The following is a 19,032-nucleotide window of genomic DNA, read 5'->3' as shown; positions in this document are numbered from 1 at the left end:
TAAAATCCCCAACAAAACAGTAACTGAACATCTTTTTAAAAATTGTAAAAACCTGGCAGGGGAGACACCATGATCAAGAAGGTGGTTTTCCCAGGGCGAGGCTTATCCATTGCACTCCGGATGTGCTGAACCCTGCGATTTCCCCAAATGTGGGAAACTCGACTGCATATTTGTGGTAGTGGGGGACTACGTTCGAGCTCTCCCCTGATTAAAAAAAATTGTAAAAAACTAACAAGAGAAACTAATGTGTGTGTTTGTTAATATTTATAAAAGTGAAAAATCTCTGCATGGGGGAATCCCACCCCCTAGCTTTACATATCTCACCTTCATCAGACTGTGGGGCTTGAATACTTTGGATATAAACTTACAGCTACAATGGCATTAGATGTGTGTGGTATAGCATGGGTGCATGCTACTTATGATAAACTTTCTAAAAACAGAAAGTGAAGCAGATGGTCATAATGCAGCTCATCATAAGTATAATACAGCACAACTCAGAGATTGTGTTTACTGGGTCTTTGAACTGATATGAGCCAATTGAGATGTGGGATGATGAACTGAATGTGAAATTGACCTGTTTTTTAAAAGCTTGAATGATCTGGAAGGCTAAATGGAATGGGAAAAAGTATGGTTTCAATCCTTGGAATAGTGATTTGGGGACCTTTCAGGAACCTGATTCATGATGCCAATTTACTTCCAACACTGTGGATAGTGACACACATTCAATGAAGCAAGTGCTTGACTGCCAACTTTGAGCCGGCTCTATGACTGCCTACTCAGCCTATCCAGACATTTCCTTGTAAACTGGCATTATATTTTTTTAGCCAAATAAGTTTCTAATGGCTAATTTATTCAGTTTCCATAAAACACATTATTTAATAACACTTTTTTAATCTCCACAAATGAAAATGTGGTTCTAAAGTATAATCACCAAGGTTATTGGGTAAAAGGGACTTCAGGACACAAGGTACTAGGAACTTCAGAAACCTAGGGATTTGGGCGGAAACACTGATTGAGGCACACTAAGACACCGCTTGACATGGAATAGCCCTCATGTGGTCCTACGACGTGTGATATCTAGGCAGTGAGCCCTCCTACTCAGTCACAATCTCCTACTCCTCAGAACTGTTTTGGAGTCAGGGGAGACTGCATATAAAGTCCCCAGAAAGGATCAGTGTCTAGGCTGGAGTCTGAACGCATCAATATATTAAAGATACTTGCTTCTGTTTGCATCACTTTTATCCCTATCATTCTTCTCCTGCAGCCAAAACTCAGTCCCAGGGGGATGGCAACTACAGTAACCAGACTGTTCTGTCTGACTTCTACGTTAGGACACATAGACCATCTGAATAAACCCTTTGATTCTGTGTCCCTCTCCTTCCCATAGACAAAACTGCAGCCAGCACCAGACCTTAAACCTGCAGACTAAAGGTTTGTCAAAAGTCTACAAAGAGCAGTCAATACCCTGAAAACCTAGCCTGCAGAAGAGAAGACACAGAATCAAAAGCTACAACTGAAAAAAAAAAAAAAAGCTCCAGGTGGGTGTCATTCAGACAACCGATTCCAATGAAAACACTTGAGCTACTCACAGTGAAAATTGTTTTACTTCCATACTATTGTAACTCAAACAGTTTCCCATATCTCACCTCCAAATATAACTCCAGCAGATTCAAGTTTATTAAGGAAGAGGCAATTATTCTGGTGTTTCCCCTGCACCGATTATGGAGCCTCAAACAGTTTTACTATTCTCAGGTCATGCCTTAGATTTTCAACTATTTGAATGCGAAGGAAATCTTAACATGCCGCGTTTCAAAGGGTGACTTCAGTGTTGCCTCACCCAGATTTACGTTTTTCATTTCTAGAGTGCCTCAACGTGAGTTTTTTTTTTTGTGGGGGGGGGTTAAGGAGCATTATCATTTTCCATCATCAGTTGTTGATGGGAAATTTTACATCCTGCAGGTTCCCATATACAATAATTACATTAAACAATGGAGCTTGCTGTATCTTCCTGTTTTTCACAACATGTTATGCTCACTCATATTGTTAGCTTATCACGCCAAATGTCCAAGATGCACAGGTGTTGTTAATTGAAGGGCGGAATGATTCATTCATTGGTCACTTTAGCATTGCAAGTTCTTGAGCATCTTGATTTTGAAATTCAGTAAAGTGAGATGATGCCTTAGCCAGTTAAATGCTACTCCTTCCAAACCTCACGTACACTCAGACATATCTGAGCAGAAGCCACATTATCTACGTGAAACAGCTTTGGGTGTTCCCCAGCTATATGCAGATGCCCACCAAATATGAGATTATTTTGCTTTCTCTGACTTGGCTCTTACTAGCAGTCAGCCTCATTCCATCTCTTTTGTAGATGGTTGTGGATTCTGGGGGGCCTATGGCATAATGGTGGGCTTATGAGATTAAAAATATCTTTGAGGGAAGTTTCTTATGTGCATTTAATATTTAATTACAACTCTCTTTTATACACGTGTGTCTGTGGATTTCCACATCTAAAGTGCACAGATTAACACATTCCCATAGCAGAGTGAACCTCCCTTCCGTCATGTCTATAGGTATTTCTCCTTCCTATGGGCAGCTGGACAGTAATTCAACTGGGAAACATCTGGTAAACCAGGACAATGGTGTTTCCCCAGCTTTCTGTGATGAGGGACCAGGACATTGTTTACCTTTGTAAAAGTCTCCTGACACGTCCTCGTGATGTCTGTTTCTGGGATCATAGAGGCTTCCTCTTCCTTGGTTGGTCTTGTTGGTAGGTACTATCCAGTTGGTCTGCTTCAAAGCAACCGCAATGTACAGGACAAGGAAAGGCTTGCCAATCCTGGGCCACCCTCATATCTTTTTGATGTTTGAACCCATCTCTGAAGCCCCCGTGGCCATGCATCGTGCAAAAGACCTGGCTCTTTGTCACTGGCCCTCCCCTTTAGTCTGACCAGAAGTGTTCGTCATCTGGCCCTCTCTCTGGCAAGGTTCTGCCTTGGTTTACTATTCCTTCACTACCTGACAGTGTTTCCATGATTAGCATAAGGTTTTCAGTGGTGTATTTCGTCATCCTCAGTGTGTCCTTCGTCTAGACACCCTGCTGCGCGCTTTGCCCTTTTCATGACATTGCTGGCATTGGAAATAGCAGTGACCTGCACTCTGACTTTCCCTTCTGTACCTAGCTACAAATGGACAGATTTTTAACAGGTCACAGTTTATCACCGACCCATGTACCACCCTTGAAGCAGCATTGGGGTAGATAATAAATCACGAGTAGTCCTGCACAAGGAGATGGAGCCCTCATGTCTGAGTGGTTACAAACACCAGCCGCCCCAGGCGCACAAAAGGCGCTTTCAATTCCAGTAAAGAGTTAACAACCTCAGAAACCCAGATGGGCAGTTCTTTCCACCTGCAGCCACCCACACTGCATGTCTTTGTTGAGATGGAGGAGGACATTGTGGATTGGTGTGGGACATATGGGCTAATGTTGGACTTGTACACTTGGGCTGCACTGGTTTGGGATTTTTTCTCCATGTGCATTTACCCTTTATCTAAAGCTCCCTTTTATACATTCCAGTTTCTGTGGATTTATTTCTCTAATGTACTCAGACTAACACAAGTAATATAAGAAGAGGCAGGACACAAGTAAGCACCCGTTTCCTTTTGGGAAAGACACTAAACAGTGAAAAGCTATTTTCCAACAAGCCATCTCTGGGTGGCACAAACAGTTAAGTGCTCAATTCATAACTTAAACGATCATCTGAACCCATATCGTGGTACCTCAGAAGGCAGACCTGGTGGTTTGCTTTTGAACCCTCACAGAGCCTTGCAGCCCCTATCTAACAAGTTTCAGTTTGACTCTGCACACCAGGTTTCAATGACTTGGAATCTACCCCACAGTAACTGTTTGGATGCAAGTATACTCAGTCCTGAGTTATGACCGGCCCCATCCTGACGATTCTGTCATGAGGCAGTTCTGACCGAAGTCAAATACCTCATGATACTAGCTTTTCTATTCTTATTTTTTTCCACAGGTAGTTAAAAGACTTTATTCGGAAGGCTTTGAAGTCAAAAGTAACACTCTTGATAGAATTTTCTTTCATCCTTTAAGTCGGCTCTGCAAATATATAATCAGTGAATTAGCTGTAAGATCAAAGATACGTTAATTTATTTAAGATAAAATATATTTTAGTTCTTAAAATTTATTCTATAAAGTACATATTTCCCTATAAATTCCCTACTTATACAAAAGAGGTAAAAAATAAATTCAAAATATAAAATCCCCAACAAAACAGTAACTGAACATCTTTTTAAAAATTGTAAAAACCTGGCAGGGGAGACACCATGATCAAGAAGGTGGTTTTCCCAGGGCGAGGCTTATCCATTGCACTCCGGATGTGCTGAACCCTGCGATTTCCCCAAATGTGGGAAACTCGACTGCATATTTGTGGTAGTGGGGGACTACGTTCGAGCTCTCCCCTGATTAAAAAAAATTGTAAAAAACTAACAAGAGAAACTAATGTGTGTGTTTGTTAATATTTATAAAAGTGAAAAATCTCTGGATGGGGGACTCCCACCCCCTAGCTTTACATATCTCACCTTCATCAGACTGTGGGGCTTGAATACTTTGGATATAAACTTACAGCTACAATGGCATTAGATGTGTGTGGTATAGCATGGGTGCATGCTACTTATGATAAACTTTCTAAAAACAGAAAGTGAAGCAGATGGTCATAATGCAGCTCATCATAAGTATAATACAGCACAACTCAGAGATTGTGTTTACTGGGTCTTTGAACTGATATGAGCCAATTGAGATGTGGGATGATGAACTGAATGTGAAATTGACCTGTTTTTTAAAAGCTTGAATGATCTGGAAGGCTAAATGGAATGGGAAAAAGTATGGTTTCAATCCTTGGAATAGTGATTTGGGGACCTTTCAGGAACCTGATTCATGATGCCAATTTACTTCCAACACTGTGGATAGTGACACACATTCAATGAAGCAAGTGCTTGACTGCCAACTGAGAGCCGGCTCTATGACTGCCTACTCAGCGTATCCAGACATTTCCTTGCAAACTGGCATTATATTTTTTTTAGCCAAATAAGTTTCTAATGGCTAATTTATTCAGTTTCCATAAAACACATTATTTAATAACACTTTTTTAATCTCCACAAATGAAAATGTGGTTCTAAAGTATAAACACCAAGGTTATTGGGTAAAAGGGACTGCAGGACACAGGGTATTAGGAACTTCAGAAACCTAGGGATTTGGTCGGAAACACTGATTGAGGCACACTAAGACACCGCTTGACGTGGAATAGCCCTCATGGGGTCCTACGACGTGTGATATCTAGGCAATGAGCCCTCCTACTCAGTCACAATCTCCGACTCCTCAGAACTGTTTTGGGGTCAGGGGAGACTGCATATAAAGTCCCCAGAAAGGATCAGTGTCTAGGCTGGAGTCTGAATGCATCAATATATTAAAGATACTTGCTTCTGTTTGCATCACTTTTATCCCTATCATTCTTCTCCTGCAGCCAAAACTCAGTCCCAGGGGGATGGCAACTACAGTAACCAGACTGTTCTGTCTGACTTCTACGTTAGGACACATAGACCATCTGAATAAACCCTTTGATTCTGTGTCCCTCCCCTTCCCATAGACAAAACTGCAGCCAGCACCAGACCTTAAACCTGCAGACTAAAGGTTTGTCAAAAGTCTAGAAAGAGCAGTCAATACCCTGAAAACCTAGCCTGCAGAAGAGAAGACACAGAATCAAAAGCTACAACTGAAAAAAAAAAAAAGCTCCAGGTGGGTGTCATTCAGACAACCGATTCCAATGAAAACACTTGAGCTACTCACAGTGAAAATTGTTTTACTTCCATACTGTTGTAACTCATACAGTTTCCCATATCTCACCTCCAAATATATCTCCAGCAAATTCAAGTTTATTAAGAAAGAGGCAATTATTCTGGTGTTTCCCCTGCACTGATTATTGAGCCTCAAACAGTTTTACTATTCTCAGGTCCTGCCTTAGATTTTCAACTATTTGAATGTGAAGGAAATCTTAACATGCCGCGTTTCAAAGGGTGACTTCAGTGTTGCCTCACCCAGATTTACGTTTTTCATTTCTAGAGTGCCTCAACATGAGTTTTTTTTTGGGGGGGGGAGGGGTAAGGAGCATTATCATTTTCCATCATCAGTTGTTGATGGGAAATTTTACATCCTGCAGGTTCCCGTATACAATAATTACATTAAACAATGGAGTTTTCTGTATCTTCCTGTTTTTCACAACAGGTTATGCTCACTCATATTGTTAGCTTATCACGCCAAATGTCCAAGATGCACAGGTGGTGTTAATTGAACGGCGGAATGATTCATGCATTGGTAACTTTAGCATTGCAAGTTCTTGAGCATCTTGATTTTGAAATTCAGTAAAGTGAGATGATGCCTTAGCCAGTTAAATGCTACTCCTTCCAAACCTCACGTACACTCAGACATATCTGAGCAGAAGCCACATTATCTACGTGAAACAGCTTTGGGTGCTCCCAAACTATATGCAGATGCCCACCAAATATGAGATTATTTTGCTTTCTCTGACTTGGCTCTTACTAGCAGTCAGCCTCATTCCATCTCTTTTGTAGATGGTTGTGGATTCTGGGGGGCCTATGGCATAATGGTTGGCTTATGAGATTAAAAAGATCTTTTAGGGAAGTTTCTTGATGTGCATTTAATATTTAATTACAACTCTCTTTATACACGTGTGTCTGTGGATTTCCACATCTAAAGTGCACAGATTAACACATTCCCATAGCAGAGTGAACCTCCCTTCCGTCATGTCTATAGGTATTTCTCCTTCCTATGCGCAGCTGGACAGTAATTCATCTGGGAAACACCTGGTAAACCAGGACAATGGTGCTTCCCCAGCTTTCTGTGATGAGGGACCAGGACATTGGTTACCTTTATAAAAGTCTCCTGACACGTCCTCGTGATGTCTGTTTCTGGGATCATAGAGGCTTCCTCTTCCTTGGTTGGTCTTGTTGGTAGGTACTATCCAGTTGGTCTGCTTCAAAGCAACCGCAATGTACAGGACAAGGAAAGGCTTGCCAATCCTGGGCCACCCTCATATCTTTTTGATGTTTGAACCCATCTCTGAAGCCCCCGTTGCCATGCATCGTGCAAAAGACCTGGCTCTTTGTCACTGGCCTTCCCCTTTAAACTGACCAGAAGTTTTCGTCATCTGGCCCTCTCTCTGGCAAGGTTCTGCCTTGGTTTACTAGTCCTTGACTACCTGACAGTGTTTCCATGATTAGCATAAGGTTTTCAGTGGTGTATTTTGTCATCCTCAGTGTGTCCTTCGTCTAGACACCCTGCTGCACGCTTTGCCCTTTACATGACATGGCTGGCATTGGAAATAGCAGTGACATGCACTCTGACTTTCCTTTCTGGACCTAGCTACAAATGGACAGATTTTAAACAGGTCACAGTTTATCACCGACCCATGTACCACCCTTGAAGCAGCATTGGGGTAGATAATAAATCACAAGTAGTCCTGCACAAGGAGATGGAGCCCTCATGTCTGAGTGGTTACAAACACCAGCCGCCCCAGGCGCACAAAAGGCGCTTTCAATTCCAGTAAAGAGTTAACAACCTCAGAAACCCAGATGGGCAGTTCTTTCCACCTGCAGCCACCCACACTGCATGTCTTTGTTGAGATGGAGGAGGACATTGTGGATTGGTGTGGGACATATGGGCTAATGTTGGACTTGTACACTTGGGCTGCACTGGTTTGGGATTTTTTCTCCATGTGCATTTACCCTTTATCTAAAGCTCTCTTTTATACATTTCAGTTTCTGTGGATTTATTTCTCTAATGTACTCAGACTAACACAAGTAATATAAGAAGAGGCAGGACACAAGTAAGCACCCGTTTCCTTTTGGGAAAGACACTAAACAGTGAAAAGCTATTTTCCAACAAGCCATCTCTGGGTGGCACAAACAGTTAAGTGCTCAATTCATAACTTAAACGATCATCTGAACCCATATCGTGGTACCTCAGAAGGCAGACCTGGTGGTTTGCTTTTGAACCCTCACAGAGCCTTGCAGCCCCTATCTAACAAGGTTAAGTTTGGCTCTGCACACCAGGTTTCAATGACTTGGAATCTACCCCACAGTAACTGTTTGGATGCAAGTATACTCAGTCCTGAGTTATGACCGGCCCCATCCTGATGATTCTGTCATGAGGCAGTTCTGACCGAAGTCAAATACCTCATGGTACTAGCTTTTCTTTACTTATTTTTTTCCACAGGTAGTTAAAAGACTTTATTCGGAAGGCTTTGAAGTCAAAAGTAACACTCTTGATAGAATTTTCTTTCATCCTTTAAGTCGGCTCTGCAAATATATAATCAGTGATTTAGCTGTAAGATCAAAGATACGTTAATTTATTTAAGATAAAATATATTTTAGTTCTTAAAATTTATTCCATAAAGTACATATTTCCCTATAAATTCTCTACTTATACAAAAGAGGTAAAAAATAAACACAAAATATAAAATCCCCAACAAAACAGTAACTGAACATCTTTTTAAAAATTGTAAAAACTTGGCAGGGGAGACACCATGATCAAGAAGGTGGTTTTCCCAGGGCGAGGCTTATCCATTGCACTCCGGATGTGCTGGACCCTGCGATTTCCCCAAATGTGGGAAACACGACTGCATATTTGTGGTAGAGGGGGACTGCGTTCGCGTTCTCCCCTGATTTAAAAAAAAATTGTAAAAAACTAACAAGAGAAACTAATGTGTTCGTTTGTTAATATTTAAAAAAGTGAAAAATCTTTGGATGGGGGAATCCCACCCCCTAGCTTTACATATCTCACCTTCATCAGTCTGTGGGGCTTGAATATTTGGATATATACTTACAGCTACAATGGCATTTTATGTGTGTGGTATAGCATGGGTGCATGCTATTTATGATAAACTTTCTAAAAACAGAAAGTGAAGTAGATGGTCATAATGCAGCTCATCATAAGTATAATACAGCACAACTCAGAGATTGTGTTTACTGGGTCTTTGAACTGATATGAGCCAATTGAGATGTGGGATGATGAACTGAATGTGAAATTGACCTGTTTTTTAAAAGCTTAAATGATCTGGAAGGCTAAATGGAATGGGAAAAAGTATGGTTTCAATCCTTGGAATAGTAATTTGGGGACCTTTCAGGAACCTGTTTCATGATGCCAATTTACTTCGAACACTGTGGATAGTGACACACATTCAATGAAGCAAGTGCTTGACTGCCAACTGAGAGCCAGCTCTATGACTGCCTACTCAGCGTATCCAGACATTTCCTTGTAAACTGGCATTATATTTTTTTAGCCAAATAAGTTTCTAATGGCTAATTTATTCAGTTTCCATAAAACACATTATTTAATAACACTATTTTAATCTCCACAAATGAAAATGTGGTTCTAAAGTATAAACACCAAGGTTATTGGGTAAAAGGGACTGCAGGACACAAGGTACTAGGAACTTCAGAAACCTAGGGATTTGGGCGGAAACACTGATTGAGGCACACTAAGACACCGCTTGACGTGGAATAGCCCTCATGGGGTCCTACGACGTGTGATATCTAGGCAGTGAGCCCTCCTACTCAGTCACAATCTCCGACTCCTCAGAACTGTTTTGGGGTCAGGGGAGACTGCATATAAAGTCCCCAGAAAGGATCAGTGTCTAGGCTGGTTTCTGAACGCATCAATATATTAAAGATACTTGCTTCTGTTTGCATCACTTTTATCCCTATCATTCTTCTCCTGCAGCCAAAACTCAGTCCCAGGGGGATGGCAACTACAGTAACCAGACTGTTCTGTCTGACTTCTACGTTAGGACACATAGACCATCTGAATAAACCCTTTGATTCTGTGTCCCTCCCCTTTCCATAGACAAAACTGCAGCCAGCACCAGACCTTAAACCTGCAGACTAAAGGTTTGTCAAAAGTCTAGAAAGAGCAGTCAATACCCTGAAAACCTAGCCTGCAGAAGAGAAGACACAGAATCAAAAGCTACAACTGAAAAAAAAAAAAAAGCTCCAGGTGGGTGTCATTCAGACAACCGATTCCAATGAAAACACTTGAGCTACTCACAGTGAAAATTGTTTTACTTCCATACTGTTGTAACTCAAACAGTTTCCCATATCTCACCTCCAAATATAACTCCAGCAGATTCAAGTTTATTAAGGAAGAGGCAATTATTCTGGTGTTTCCCCTGCACCGATTATGGCGCCTCAAACAGTTTTACTATTCTCAGGTCATGCCTTAGATTTTCAACTATTTGAATGTGAAGGAAATCTTAACATGCCGCGTTTCAAAGGGTGACTTCAGTGTTGCCTCAAACAGATTTAAGTTTTTCATTTCTAGAGTGCCTCAACATGAGTTGTTTTTTATTTTTGGGGGGGAGGGGTAAGGAGCATTATCATTTTCCATCATCAGTTGTTGGTTCCCGTATACAATAATTACATTAAACAATGGAGTTTTCTGTATCTTCCTGTTTTTCACATCAGGTTATGGTCACTCATATTGTTAGCTTATCACGCCAAATTTCCCAGAGGCACAGGTGGTGTAAATTGAAGGGCGGAATGATTCATGCATTGGTCACTTTAGCATTGCAAGTTCTTGAGCATCTTGATTTTGAAATTCAGTGAAGTGAGATGATGCCTTAGCCAGTTAAATGCTACTCCTTCCAAACCTCACGTACACTCAGACATATCTGAGCAGAAGCCACATTATCTACATGAAACAACTTTGGGTGCTCCCCAGCTATATGCAGATGCCTACCAAATATGAGATTATTTTGCGTTCTCTGACTTGGCTCATACTAGCAATCAGCCTCTTTCCATCTCTTTTGTAGATGGTTGTGGATTCTGGGGGGCCTATGGCATAATGGTGGGCTTATGAGATTAAAAACATGTTTTAGGGAAGTTTCTTGATGTGCATTTAATATTTAATTACAACTCTCTTTTATACACGTGTGTCTGTGGATTTCCACATCTAAAGTGCACAGATTAACACATTCCCATAGCAGAGTGAACCTCCCTTCCGTCATGTCTATAGGTATTTCTCCTTCCTATGGGCAGTTGGACAGTAATTTATCTGGGAAACACCTGGTAAACCAGGACAATGGTGCTTCCCCAGCTTTCTGTGATGAGGGACCAGGACATTGGTTACCTTTATAAAAGTCTCCTGACACGTCCTCGTGATGTCTGTTTCTGGGATCATAGAGGCTTCCTCTTCCTTGGTTGGTCTTGTTGGTAGGTACTATCCAGTTGGTCTGCTTCAAAGCAACCGCAATGTACAGGACAAGGAAAGGCTTGCCAATCCTGGGCCACCCTCATATCTTTTTGATGTTTGAACCCATCTCTGAAGCCCCCGTTGCCATGCATCGTGCAAAAGACCTGGCTCTTTGTCACTGGCCCTCCCCTTTAAACTGACCAGAAGTTTTCGTCATCTGGCCCTCTCTCTGGCAAGGTTCTGCCTTGGTTTACTATTCCTTCACTACCTGACAGTGTTTCCATGATTAGCATAAGGTTTTCAGTGGTGTATTTTGTCATCCTCAGTGTGTCCTTCGTCTAGACACCCTGCTGCACGCTTTGCCCTTTACATGACATGGCTGGCATTGGAAATAGCAGTGACATGCACTCTGACTTTCCTTTCTGGACCTAGCTACAAATGGACAGATTTTAAACAGGTCACAGTTTACCACCGACCCATGTACCACCCTTGAAGCAGCATTGGGGTAGATAATAAATCACAAGTAGTCCTGCACAAGGAGATGGAGCCCTCATGTCTGAGTGGTTACAAACACCGGCCACTCCAGGCGCACAAAAGGCGCTTTCAATTCCAGTAAAGAGTTAACAACCTCAGAAACCCAGATGGGCAGTTCTTTCCACCTGCAGCCACCCACACTGCATGTCTTTGTTGAGATGGAGGAGGACATTGTGGATTGGTGTGGGACATATGGGCTAATGTTGGACTTGTACACTTGGGCTGCACTGGTTTGGGATTTTTTCTCCATGTGCATTTACCCTTTATCTAAAGCTCTCTTTTATACATTTCAGTTTCTGTGGATTTATTTCTCTAATGTACTCAGACTAACACAAGTAATATAAGAAGAGGCAGGACACAAGTAAGCACCCGTTTCCTTTTGGGAAAGACACTAAACAGTGAAAAGCTATTTTCCAACAAGCCATCTCTGGGTGGCACAAACAGTTAAGTGCTCAATTCTTAACTTAAACGATCATCTGAACCCATATCGTGGTACCTCAGAAGGCAGACCTGGTGGTTTGCTTTTGAACCCTCACAGAGCCTTGCAGCCCCTATCTAACAAGGTTCAGTTTGGCTCTGCACACCAGGTTTCAATGACTTGGAATCTACCCCACAGTAACTGTTTGGATGCAAGTATACTCACTCCTGAGTTATGACCGGCCCCATCCTGACAATTCTGTCATGAGGCAGTTCTGACCGAAGTCAAATACCTCATGATACTAGCTTTTCTTTTCTTATTTTTTTCCACAGGTAGTTAAAAGACTTTATTCGGAAGGCTTTGAAGTCAAAAGTAACACTCTTGATAGAATTTTCTTTCATCCTTTAAGTCGGCTCTGCACATATATAATCAGTGATTTAGCTGTAAGATCAAAGATACGTTAATTTATTTAAGATAAAATATATTTTAGTTCTTAAAATTTATTCCATAAAGTACATATTTCCCTATAAATTCCCTACTTATACAAAAGAGGTAAAAAATAAACACAAAATATAAAATCCCCAACAAAACAGTAACTGAACATCTTTTTAAAAATTGTAAAAAACTAACAAGAGAAACTAATGTGTGTGTTTGTTAATATTAAAATAAGTGAAAAATCTCTGGATGGGGGACTCCCACCCCCTAGCTTTACATATCTCACCGTCATCAGTCTGTGGGCCTTGAATACTTTGGATATAAACTTACAGCTACAATGGCATTAGATGTGTGTGGTATAGCATGGGTGCATGCTACTTATGATAAACTTTCTAAAAACAGAAAGTGAAGCAGATGGTCATAATGCAGCTCATCATAAGTATAATACAGCACAACTCAGAGATTGTGTTTACTGGGTCTTTGAACTGATATGAGCCAATTGAGATGTGGGATGATGAACTGAATGTGAAATTGACCTGTTTTTTAAAAGCTTGAATGATCTGGAAGGCTAAATGGAATGGGAAAAAGTATGGTTTCAATCCTTGGAATAGTGATTTGGGGACCTTTCAGGAACCTGTTTCATGACGCCAATTTACTTCCAACACTGTGGATAGTGACACACATTCAATGAAGCAAGTGCTTGACTGCCAACTTTGAGCCGGCTCTATGACTGCCTACTCAGCCTATCCAGACATTTCCTTGTAAACTGGCATTATATTTTTTTAGCCAAATAAGTTTCTAATGGCTAATTTATTCAGTTTCCATAAAACACATTATTTAATAACACTTTTTTAATCTCCACAAATGAAAATGTGGTTCTAAAGTATAATCACCAAGGTTATTGGGTAAAAGGGACTGCAGGACACAAGGTACTAGGAACTTCAGAAACCTAGGGATTTGGGCGGAAACACTGATTGAGGCACACTAAGACACCGCTTGACATGGAATAGCCCTCATGTGGTCCTACGACATGTGATATCTAGGCAGTGAGACCTCCTACTCAGTCACAATCTCCTACTCCTCAGAACTGTTTTGGAGTCAGGGGAGACTGCATATAAAGTCCCCAGAAAGGATCAGTGTCTAGCTGGAGTCTGAACGCATGAATATATTAAAGATACTTGCTTCGGTTTGCATCACTTTTATCCCTATCATTCTTCTCCTGCAGCCAAAACTCAGTCCCAGGGGGAGGGCAAATACAGTAACCAGACTGTTCTGTCTGACTTCTACGTTAGGACACATTGACCATCTGAATAAACCCTTTGATTCTGTGTCCCTCTCCTTCCCATAGACAAAACTGCAGCCAGCACCAGACCTTAAACCTGCAGACTAAAGGTTTGTCAAAAGTCTAGAAAGAGCAGTCAATACCCTGAAAACCTAGCCTGCAGAAGAGAAGACACAGAATCAAAAGCTACAACTGAAAAAAAAAAAAAAAGCTCCAGGTGGGTGTCATTCAGACAACCGATTCCAGTGAAAACACTTGAGCTACTCACAGTGAAAATTGTTTTACTTCCATACTATTGTAACTCAAACAGTTTCCCATTTCTCACCTCCAAATATAACTCCAGCAGATTCAAGTTTATTAAGGAAGAGGCAATTATTCTGGTGTTTCCCCTCACCGATTATGGAGCCTCAAACAGTTTTACTATTCTCAGCTCATGCCTTAGATTTTCAACTATTTGAATGTGAAGGAAATCTTAACATGCCGCGTTTCATAGGCTGACTTCAGTGTTGCCTCACCCAGATTTAGGTTTTTCATTTCTAGAGTGCCTCAACATGAGTTTTGTTTTTTTTTTGGGGGGGCGGTGAAGGAGCATTATCATTTTCCATCATCAGTTGTTGATGGGAAATTTTACATCCTGCAGGTTCCCGTATACAATAATTACATTAAACAATGGAGCTTTCTGTATCTTCCTGTTTTTCACAACAGGTTATGCTCACTCATATTGTTAGCTTATCACGCCAAATGTCCAAGAGGCACAGGTGGTGTTAATTGAAGGGCGGAATGATTCATGCATTGGTCACTTTAGCATTGCAAGTTCTTGAGCTTCTTGATTTTGAAATTCAGTAAAGTGAGATGATGCCTTAGCCAGTTAAATGCTACTCCTTCCAAACCTCACGTACACTCAGACATATCTGAGCAGAAGCCACATTATCTATGTGAAACAGCTTTGGGTGCTCCCCAGCTATATGCAGATGCCTACCAAATATGAGATTATTTTGCTTTCTCTGACTTGGCTCATACTAGCAATCAGCCTCATTCCATCTCTTTTGTAGATGGTTGTGGATTCTGGGGGGCCTATGGCATAATGGTTGGCTTATGAGATTAAAAAGATCTTTTAGGGAAGTTTCTTGATGTGCATTTAATATTTAATTACAACTCTCTTTTATACACGTGTGTCTGTGGATTTCCACATCTAAAGTGCACAGATTAACACATTCCCATAGCAGAGTGAACCTCCCTTCCGTCATGTCTATAGGTATTTCTCCTTCCTATGGGCAGCTGGACAGTAATTCATCTGGGAAACACCTGGTAAACCAGGACAATGGTGCTTCCCCAGCTTTCTGTGATGAGGGACCAGGACATTGGTTACCTTTATAATAGTCTCCTGACACGTCCTCGTGATGTCTGTTTCTGGGATCATAGAGGCTTCCTCTTCCTTCGTTGGTCTTGTTGGTAGGTACTATCCAGTTGGTCTGCTTCAAAGCAACCGCAATGTACAGGGCAAGGAAAGGCTTGCCAATCCTGGGCCACCCTCATATCTTTTTGATGTTTGAACCCATCTCTGAAGCCCCCGTTGCCATGCATCGTGCAAAAGACCTGGCTCTTTGTCACTGGCCTTCCCCTTTAAACTGACCAGAAGTTTTCGTCATCTGGCCCTCTCTCTGGCAAGGTTCTGCCTTGGTTTACTAGTCCTTCACTACCTGACAGTGTTTCCATGATTAACCTAAGGTTTTCAGTGGTGTATTTTGTCATCCTCAGTGTGTCCTTCGTCTAGACACCCTGCTGCACGCTTTGCCCTTTACATGACATTGCTGGCATTGGAAATAGCAGTGACATGCACTCTGACTTTCCTTTCTGGACCTAGCTACAAAAGGACAGATTTTAAACAGGTCACAGTTTATCACTGACCCATGTACCACCCTTGAAGCAGCATTGGGGTAGATAATAAATCACAAGTAGTCCTGCACAAGGAGATGGAGCCCTCATGCCTGAGTGGTTACAAACACCAGCCACTCCAGGCGCACAAAAGGCGCTTTCAATTCCAGTAAAGAGTTAACAACCTCAGAAACCCAGATGGGCAGTTCTTTCCACCTGCAGCCACCCACACTGCATGTCTTTGTTGAGATGGAGGAGGACATTGTGGGTTGGTGTGGGACATATGGGCTAATGTTGGACTTGTACACTTGGGCTGCACTGGTTTGGGATTTTTTCTCCATGTGCATTTACCCTTTATCTAAAGCTCTCTTTTATACATTTCAGTTTCTGTGGATTTATTTCTCTAATGTACTCAGACTAACACAAGTAATATAAGAAGAGGCAGGACACAAGAAAGCACCCGTTTCCTTTTGGGAAAGACACTAAACAGTGAAAAGCTATTTTCCAACAAGCCATCTCTGGGTGGCACAAACAGTTAAGTGCTCAATTCATAACTTAAACGATCATCTGAACCCATATCGTGGTACCTCAGAAGGCAGACCTGGTGGTTTGCTTTTGAACCCTCACAGAGCCTTGCAGCCCCTATCTAACAAGGTTCAGTTTGGCTCTGCACACCAGGTTTCAATGACTTGGAATCTACCCCACAGTAACTGTTTGGATGCAAGTATACTCACTCCTGAGTTATGACCGGCCCCATCCTGACGATTCTGTCATGAGGCAGTTCTGACCGAAGTCAAATACCTCATGATACTAGCTTTTCTTTTCTTATTTTTTTCCACAGGTAGTTAAAAGACTTTATTCGGAAGGCTTTGAAGTCAAAAGTAACACTCTTGATAGAATTTTCTTTCATCCTTTAAGTCGGCTCTGCACATATATAATCAGTGATTTAGCTGTAAGATTAAAAATACGTTAATTTATTTAAGATAAAATATATTTTAGTTCTTAAAATTTATTCCATAAAGTACATATTTCCCTATAAATTCCCTACTTATACAAAAGAGGTAAAAAATAAACACAAAATATAAAATCCCCAACAAAACAGTAACTGAACATCTTTTTAAAAATTGTAAAAAACTAACAAGAGAAACTAATGTGTGTGTTTGTTAATATTAAAATAAGTGAAAAATCTCTGGATGGGGGACTCCCACCCCCTAGCTTTACATATCTCACCGTCATCAGTCTGTGGGCCTTGAATACTTTGGATATAAACTTACAGCTACAATGGCATTAGATGTGTGTGGTATAGCATGGGTGCATGCTACTTATGATAAACTTTCTAAAAACAGAAAGTGAAGCAGATGGTCATAATGCAGCTCACCATAAGTATAATACAGCACAACTCAGAGATTGTGTTTACTGGGTCTTTGAACTGATATGAGCCAATTGAGATGTGGGATGATGAACTGAATGTGAAATTGACCTGTTTTTTAAAAGCTTGAATGATCTGGAAGGCTAAATGGAATGGGAAAAAGTATGGTTTCAATCATGGAATACTGATTTGGGGACCTTTCAGGAACCTGTTTCATGACGCCAATTTACTTCCAACACTGTGGATAGTGACACACATTCAATGAAGCAAGTGCTTGACTGCCAACTTTGAGCCGGCTCTATGACTGCCTACTCAGCCTATCCAGACATTTCCTTGTAAACTGGCATTATATTTTTTTAGCCAAATAAGTTTCTAATGGCTAATTTATTCAGTTTCCATAAAACACATTATTTAATAACACTTTTTTAATCTCCACAAATGAAAATGTGGTTCTAAAGTATAATCACCAAGGTTATTGGGTAAAAGGGACTGCAGGACACAAGGTACTAGGAACTTCAGAAACCTAGGGATTTGGGCGGAAACACTGATTGAGGCACACTAAGACACCGCTTGACATGGAATAGCCCTCATGGGGTCCTACGACGTGTGATATCTAGGCAGTGAGCCCTCCTACTCAGTCACAATCTCCTACTCCTCAGAACTGTTTTGGAGTCAGGGGAGACTGCATATAAAGTCCCCAGAAAGGATCGGTGTCTAGGCTGGAGTCTGAACGCATCAATATATTAAAGATACTTGCTTCTGTTTGCATCACTTTTATCCCTATCATTCTTCTCCTGCAGCCAAAACTCAGTCCCAGGGGGATGGCAACTACAGTAACCAGACTGTTCTGTCTGACTTCTACGTTAGGACACATAGACCATCTGAATAAACCCTTTGATTCTGTGTCCCTCTCCTTCCCATAGACAAAACTGCAGCCAGCACCAGACCTTAAACCTGCAGACTAAAGGTTTGTCAAAAGTCTAGAAAGAGCAGTCAATACCCTGAAAACCTAGCCTGCAGAAGAGAAGACACAGAATCAAAAGCTACAACTGAAAAAAAAAAAAAAAAAAAGCTCCAGGTGGGTGTCATTCAGACAACCGATTCCAGTGAAAACACTTGAGCTACTCACAGTGAAAATTGTTTTACTTCCATACTATTGTAACTCAAACAGTTTCCCATATCTCACCTCCAAATATAACTCCAGCAGATTCAAGTTTATTAAGGAAGAGGCAATTATTCTGGTGTTTCCCCTGCACCGATTATGGAGCCTCAAACAGTTTTACTATTCTCAGGTCATGCCTTAGATTTTCAACTATTTGAATGTGAAGGAAATCTTAACATGCCGCGTTTCAAAGGCTGACTTCAGTGTTGCCTCACCCAGATTTACGTTTTTCATTTCTAGAGTGCCTCAACATGAGTGGTTTTTTTTTGGGGGGGGGGAGGGGTAAGGAGCATTATCATTTTCCATCATCAGTTGTTGATGGGAAATTTTACATCCTGCAGGTTCCCGTATATAATAATTACATTAAACAATGGAGTTTTCTGTATCTTCCTGTTTTTCACATCAGGTTATGCTCACTCATATTGTTAGCTTATCACGCCAAATGTCCAAGAGGCACAGGTGGTGTTAATTGAAGGGCGGAATGATTCATGCATTGGTCACTTTAGCATTGCAAGTTCTTGAGCAACTTGATTTTAAAATTCAGTAAAGTGAGATGATGCCTTAGCCAGTTAAATGCTACTCCTTCCAAACCTCACGTACACTCAGACATATCTGAGCAGAAGCCACATTATCTACGTGAAACAGCTTTGGGTGCTCCCCAGCTATATGCAGATGC

General features: G+C 41.2%; 3 non-coding genes across 3 annotated transcripts; all 3 read left to right on the top strand.

Annotated features, from left to right (window-relative positions):
- The first annotated feature begins 44 nt into the window (after positions 1–44).
- LOC142436808 (U1 spliceosomal RNA) lies at positions 45–207 on the top strand. The gene has a single exon (XR_012782124.1). It is a non-coding gene; the product is annotated as a U1 spliceosomal RNA (small nuclear RNA).
- Positions 208–4,319: 4,112 nt separating this feature from the next.
- LOC142436796 (U1 spliceosomal RNA) lies at positions 4,320–4,482 on the top strand. Its single transcript, XR_012782113.1, has one exon. It is a non-coding gene; the product is annotated as a U1 spliceosomal RNA (small nuclear RNA).
- A 4,111-nt stretch (positions 4,483–8,593) lies between these two features.
- On the top strand, positions 8,594–8,756 carry LOC142436805 (U1 spliceosomal RNA). The gene has a single exon (XR_012782121.1). It is a non-coding gene; the product is annotated as a U1 spliceosomal RNA (small nuclear RNA).
- Positions 8,757–19,032: the final 10,276 nt, after the last annotated feature.

The sequence above is a fragment of the Tenrec ecaudatus genome, unplaced genomic scaffold, assembly GCF_050624435.1.
Source record: "Tenrec ecaudatus isolate mTenEca1 unplaced genomic scaffold, mTenEca1.hap1 Scaffold_67, whole genome shotgun sequence".
Taxonomy (NCBI): Eukaryota; Metazoa; Chordata; class Mammalia; order Afrosoricida; family Tenrecidae; genus Tenrec; species Tenrec ecaudatus.
The sequence above is the reverse complement of the archived record's forward strand: the minus strand, read 5'-3'. Positions and strand labels throughout refer to the sequence as shown.